The following is a 7,500-nucleotide window of genomic DNA, read 5'->3' as shown; positions in this document are numbered from 1 at the left end:
CCCGGTCTCATTCGATATGACATCTCTTTTGTTCTCCACATCCACATTCCTAGAAGGAACCCAGGTGGGCCTCATTTGCGTAAGTGTCACCGACATGTTGCCTGTTTGCATGAGCTCTCGTTTGCATGAGGCCCTAGATCCGTCCCCCTTTTCAGATTTCTCTGGAGATCTCTGCAAGGAAATTCTTCTGTTCTGTAGCCCTTTGATCCTCACTCAGTCCTGCGTTCCGGTGGTAAAAACACACACCTTTGTTTCACAGGTATTATTATTACAGGTTTCGATCCTCCTCGTACCCCTTTTCTCCCTAAGGGTGTGCAATGTAAAATGGCGGAGCGTCTGCCTGTGTGTGTGCGTGTGTGCGTTTGCACCTGCATGCGTGTCTGTGTGTCCATTGGTACACACACCATGCCCGTTTAAAACAGTATTTCGTCACCCTTACCTTTCCATTTCTCGGCACCACTCTACATCCAATACTCTGTGTGTGTGTATGTATGTGTGTGTGTGTGTGTGTGTGTTTGTATGTATGTGTGTTGGTGTGTATGTGTGTGTGTGTGTGTGTGTTTGTGTGTATGTGTGTTGGTGTGTATGTGTGTGTGTGTGTGTGTTTGTGTGTTGGTGTGTGTGTATATGTGTGTGTGTATGTGTGTTTGTGTGTATGTGTGTTGGTGTGTATGTGTGTTTGTGTGTATGTGTGTGTGTGTGTGTTTGTGTGTATGTGTGTTGGTGTTGGTGTGTGTGTGTATGTGTGTTTTGTGTATGAGACTAGAGGCGTGGTTGTGCTGTGCTTGGCTGAGGCCGACGTGTAAAATATCACCTGCCTTCCCTCTGGCTGCTGACAATGATGTTGTGGCGGTCTGCGAGAAAAGTGTCACATTCCAGAGGGATGAGAGGAGAGCAACAATAAGGTGACGGGGAGGGGAGGGGGAGACAGAGGGGGACGGGGGAGGAGGGGGCGGGGGTGCCAGGGTGAGGCCGTGGGCATAGAGGCCTCCCGTGAGAGAGTTAACCCCTCTCCTCTCACACGGCCATGTGTGGTTTGTCGTGGAGGTGTGGGGAGACAGCAAGCAGGAGTGTCCCCTAATGTTCTCGCTCGCTCACAATACAATTACATTTATGTTCCGTCATCACAAAACGCTGGCTCAAACCCGTGAGGGGTTGAGATTTTGCTTTCTTTTCTTTACTGCTCAAATCTGCATCGAGGTAGAAAATAGCACTGCCCTTCTCCGGGGGGGGGGGGGGGGGGGGGTCGTACCATTTGCTGAGTCGTTTATTTCGACTGTTACTATGTAAGGAAGGAGAGCCGGCGTGGACTAGTATGAGCAAACGTTGTAATACCCTCTATGCACCGAGTGACCTTTTCACAACGGCCGTGATGGATCATCCCAAACATTATATTTAAAGTACATTCGCAGGATATCAACATAGTGTCACCACACCGAGCCTGCTACTGTGATACCTCGCCCCCCCCCCCCCCCCCCCCCCCCCCCCCAGGAGGCCTCCTGGGGCTAGTTGGCGCTAGCTGGGGGTGTTTCCTTAATCCTGGCACACGCGTTCACTCTGCTCTTCCCAAACAAGGGGACAGAAGCTACGGGATCGAGTTCCTAATGTGACAGTCATGCTAAGTTCCTTATGTGTCACTCCCTCCCTCCCTTCCTTCCCTCCCTCCCTCCCTCCCTGCCTCCTTCCCTCTCGTCTTCCATCGGTCACTCCCTTGTGATCTGTCCATCATAGGATGAGTCCTTTTTTCCCTTGATATTCATATTCTCTTTATACTGTATAATGACTACTAAGCTGCTTCAGTCTCCGTCTTTCCACAACACACAGAGTTGAACAAAGGAATATTTGGTTACTCATGCACACACACACACACACACACTCACACACACGCCTGCATGCTGGCACGCAGGCACGCACGCTACACACGCACGCACGCACACACACACACACACACACACGCACACACGCACACACACACACTCACACACACGCACGCAGGCTGGCACGCACACACGCACGCACACACACACACACACACATACGCATGCTGGCACGCAGGCACGCACGCACACACGCACACACACACGCACACACACGCACACACACACACACACACGCACACTTGATGTGTTGACACAGACAGTTGTTGTACTTTTAATAGCTCGGTGGTGAGTCCAGACAAGAACCCTGCAGTTCCGGTATATGAGTGTGTGAGGTCATGTTATTTTTGGAATTGTGTCAAACGGCTTTGAAAAACCAAACCACACACCTTCCTAATGTTTCTCTTCTTGCTTCCTTTGTTAGCTCTGAAAACCTCTTCAGAATACATTAGGATAAAATGTAACCCTCACAACAAGGTCTGTTAAAGTGAGTCAACCCCCCCCCACCCCCACCCCCCTCCTCCTCCTCCTCCTCCTCCCCTGGGCGGGCTGAGGGCTGACACTCCCCCCCCCCCCCCCCCCTGCCTCCTCTCAGTGGTTTCCTAATCACATGCCTCTCCGCTGAAGTACTTGGAAAATATGCCATGAAGCTAGTTTCCACCGAGGACACAACCGCCGAGGACATCCTAGCCAGGCAGACAGGCATAACTCCTCTAACACGTTTAGACCAGCTCCAGCAAGACCTGGATTCCACCGCCTCCCACCCTCCTGTCAGTCCTATACCTCACTCCTGCATGCAAATGCTCCCTCCGCCCCCCTCCGCCCTCACCACCTTCCAGACCAGGGGGGCAGCAGTGGAGCTGGCAGCCGGTGACAACCGCCAGAATCATTGATGAATTATTATCAAGCCGGCCGGGGCCGATGCAAAGGGGAGGAGAGGGGGGAGGGTTCGGTGACCACAACATTGATGACAGGGGGATAGCGAGGGGGGGTTTGCAAAGTCTGGAATCGGTTGGTCGTCACGTTGTGTTAGCGGAGAGAGAGAGTCAAGCACCTGCGTAACCCTGTGGGGAGCAGGGGTGATATCCATCCCTGCTCCCTGCGTCATCCCTCTTCTCCCTGGCACTCCCCTCCTCCTTCCCCCTTCCCCCCTTCCTCCCTCCTCCCCCCTCTACGTGAGTGATCTCCCCCTCCTCCCCACCACCACCACTATTGCACCCATCATGTTACACTTGGGATTTTCCACCCTTACAGTAACTGGGTCAAAGTCAAAGATGACATTTATGAAGACGACTTATCTACGTAAGAACCTGCGTGGTTCAGTGTCAGGGGAGGACCAGGGGAGACGGAAAAGGTTTTTGTTCACCTTCTCCACTACTGCAGCTCATTTTGTTTGAAAGGCATATTGTATTGACATATCAGTGTGTGTGTGTGTGTGTGTGTGTGTGTGTGTGTGTGTGTGCGTACGCTTGCCTGCATGTGTTTTGCTGTGGTCAGGCATCCCCGGCATGGTGCCATTGGCCAATGCTCCACGTGTGTTTCCGAAATCATGAGGGGGAGGTCGCTCGCTCCACGGCTCTCCCTCTAAATAGAACCTCAGAGTATTTTTCCAAAGGCTCAAAGAAGGACAGAGAATTGAAGTGTGTACGGAGCGGTGCTTCACCTATCCGATGTGACCATGTAACCAAGACAGATCATGTAGCGTATAGCGCCTATCAGATTCTACAGGATCGAGTGTCTTTTAATATCCCGCATTATTCAGGGGTCACGGAGAGAGTCCGTGTTTCACTGCCAAGCTAAGCCTAAAATAATTGATTTAGCTAATATTAGCAATGCATGATAAACACATCCTTAACAAGCAGTTAACACCAGCTATGTCAACTGCGCCAGTAAAAATAGACCCATCTGACTAATTAACTGCCAAGTTATAGTCGGTGTAACTGGCTGTATTGAGTAACGTCAACAGAAATAATACACCAATTATATGGCTAAACATAGCCTGCTAGGGGTAGCTGCTATCTGGCTAAGGCCTTGGGGCCTGTGGGAACAGGGAGTGTTCTATCTCTATCATGATGACACAGTGAGGATGTTGGGCAACAACAGACATGTTGACGTAAATGTATTCGCAAGGCTAGTGCAGTCATTCCAACGTTGGGAAATGATGTCCTTTTCCCTACATTCTGGAAGGGGGTGGGGGTGGGGGGGGGGCGGTGAGTTGTTTGAAAGCCCCTGGGGGCCTCGTGCTGTCCTTGGTTCGGCCGTCAGCAGTCAGATCAAATGTTGTTCCGCTGCCAGGGTGCTTTGGAATTCATCAAGTCCTTCCTTTGGTCGTTGGTGTGATTACGCCAGAGTGCTTTTTTGTATTCGAGTCAGTCCTTTTGATCATTGTTTACTCTGTATAGGGTCACACAGAGGGTGAGTTCGGAGGAGGTTCTCTGACTCACTGTTGGAAGACGTTATCTACTGTTTATCCGCGTACGGATGTCGGCGATACCGGCCTCCTAGACTTATTCATAAAAAGCCTCTCAGTCAGTAGTTGATGGAGAGAGAGAGAGAGCAGGGCATTCACAGTTTCAGCAATATGGTTGTGAAAGATTGGATTTCGCCAACTGAGGAAGTCGAGGGGTGGGGAAGCTAGGGCTGTGTGTTTGGACAGTCGAAATCCTCCACAGGATTACTGACTGACCGGCTTTGCAAATGTGTGTGTGTGTGTGTGTGTGACTATCCTTTCTTAGAACACCTGACTCACTGGAAATGGCAGTACTCAGTAGACTAGAGTGCACTGAACCCTCCCCGCGATGGATTTACAACCCACACCGACCGGCCGGGCTGTTATCAGGAAACAAGCAGAGAAGGGGGGTGAGATAGAGAAAAGAAAGAGGGAGAGAGAGAGTGGGTGAGAGTACAAAAGAGAAAGCTTGGCGGGGAGAGACAGGAAAGTCAGGGGGATGCGGGGGTGGAGAGAGAGGGAGGGAGGCGGGGGGGGGGGGGGGGGGGTCGAGCAGCCGGCCCGGGCAGGACCAGAGAGAGAGAGACAGGAATTAATGACGTCGCTCAGCGAGGGTGGAGGGCTATTTTAAGCGGGTGTGATAGGGAGAAGGCCGCGGCCCGCTCTCCTCTCGCCCTGACGTCACAGATGAAATCAGGCTCTCCGCTTGGCCTTGGCTAGGCGGAGCCATGTGACTGATAATGACCTTCTATATCAATGATTAGATTACTGCAGCCAAGAGAGAGGGAGAGGAGATGGCGGGGGCAGGGGGGGGGACGGGGGGAATGTCAGTAGGCCGCAGCAGCGGTAGCGGTGACCCAGCTATTATGGTGTTTATGGACACAACCGAAACAGGGAGATACAGGGACAACAACAGGAAGGGTGGGAGAGAGGCAGTCAGAGACCGCCGAAACTGAGGAGAAGAGAAAAGGAGGGAAGAGGAGTGGGAGAGGGAGAGCGAGGGAGAAGAAGATGAGAGAGAGAGACAGAGAGAGAGAGAGAGAGAGAGAGAGAGGGAGGGAGAAGATGAGAGAGAGAGAGAGAGAGGGAGGGAGAAGATGAGAGAGAGAGAGAGAGAGGGAGAGAGAAGATGAGAGAGAGAGAGAGAGAGAGAGGGAGGGAGAAGATGAGAGAGAGAGAGAGAGAGAGAGAGAGAGAGAGAGAGAGGGAGGGAGAAGATGAGAGAGAGAGAGAGACAGAAAGTGGGAAAAATACAGGCAGAAAAAAAAGATCGAAAAGGGGGAAGGGGGGGAACGGGGAAGGAGAGGAGGGGTGGGGTGGCATTCCCGAATAAATGGGGAATCGCTCGGAGCTAGGGACAGCACTAAGCCCAGGAGCCAGAGGGGATTAGTGGGCAACGGAGGGCTGGTGTGGGCTGCGTCAGCGTGCGTGTGTGTGGGTGTGGATGTGTTCATGCGTGTGTGTGTGTGGGAGACGGGTGTGAGTGGGTGGCTTCTCAACTTGTTTTTGCACCAAGAAAAGGAAATGGCAGCATATGATCTGGCACCCATAATCAATGTCTGTGTACGGTACACATCCACCCTGACGTGTCGCTTTGTTCCTGAGGAAGGTGCAGCAACCACAAACATAATACCTGTTTATGAACACCGACATGAGAAACATGGCGTACACCCACATCTAAAGGGGAAATGATGGAACCGGTGGAATTCATCAACGGTTTGAAGAAGCCAGTAGCAAAAAGGAGACTTACTCATTCTCTACCAGAAATGAGTCAGACTCAATGTACTAGAAGTCCATTCCTCAGTGCCAACACCCTCCTCCCCTCCCCCCACTTCTCTCTCTCTCTTTCTCCCTCCCTCTCTCTCTCTCTCTCTCTTTCTCCCCCTCCCTCTCTCTCTCTCTTCCTCTCTCTCTCTCTCCCCCTCTCTCTCTCTCTCTCTCTCTCTCTCTCTCTCTCCTCCCTCCCTCCCTCTCTCTCTCTCTCTCTCTCTCTCTCTCTTTCTCCCCCTCCCTCTCTCTCTCTCTCTCTCTCTCCCTCCCTCTCTCTCTCTCTCCCTCTCTCTCTCATTCTCGGCTGAACTCAGTCAGGTTTTTACTTTTTTTTTTTACACCAGTTTTTTCAGACCACAAATACTTCTGACAACACATGCCTCCGGTGGTCAGGTCAAACAAACAAACCGAAAAAAACAAATCGGGTTGAACACCACCACACCCCTCCCGGCACGGCCAAGTCCACTGCTATAAAGGTTCTTATCATGGTCATGTGGGCGGATTTTTATTAGCTTACTTTAGCACATACAGGAGAGTTCTAGCGTTGAGTAGTAGTCTGATTGGGGGGTCTTTCAATCTTTCAATGTGAGAATGAACGCCACGGCTTATGCCGTAAAAAGGCCGCAATTATCAGCTCTACTTTGTGGAGGTGTTACATTTACACCATTCAGATCAGGCTGTGCTCTTAAGTGGCTGCCAGGATCCTGGAGTGCAGGAGCTAGTGTCCTGTAGGATGGGTCAGGTTCACTGGCGGACTCAGGGGGGGGACAGGGGGGGCAGGGGGGGCGACCGCCCCTCCTGGTGCCCCCATGGTTGAAACATTTCTTGCTTAAGTGCCCTTTTGAGTGGCGAAAAAGAGAGGATGTGCCCTATTGGTGCCCCTCCAATAGTCTAAACTTGACCATGTGCACTGATGGGGTCCCATGTTGTGCAGTAGGTGCCCTTTTTTTCTTTTCGCCCCTGCCCTTCAAACAGCCTGAGTCCGCCACTGGTCAGGTTGTTGTAGGGCAGTAGTAAGTAAGTAAGTAAGTAAGTAAGTAAGTAAGTAAGTAAAGCTTTATTTATATAGCACCTTTCATACAAGAAATGCAGCTCAAAGTGCTTTACAACAGGAATAAGAACATAAAGTGAATATAAAAAACAGATATAAAAACATATACAAGCATAGAATGAATATAAAAGCAGGGGAAAACAGTAAAAAGAACAGGTAAAGATCAAATACAATATTACGTAACAACATTGTTTTTAGCGTCCCTCGTGAGTGGAGGCACGCTAACATGGGACCTGGAGCTAGTGTAGGAGGTAGTGTAGTGTCCTGTAGGATGAGTCAAAACATAAACATAAAAATAAAGAATAATAATACTAATAATTATTATTATTGTTGTTGTTGTTATTATTATAATC

Source organism: Nansenia antarctica (assembly GCF_963989245.1).
Source record: "Nansenia antarctica genome assembly, chromosome: 7".
NCBI classification, from domain to species: domain Eukaryota; kingdom Metazoa; phylum Chordata; class Actinopteri; order Argentiniformes; family Microstomatidae; genus Nansenia; species Nansenia antarctica.
This window is presented reverse-complemented; position numbering follows the sequence as displayed.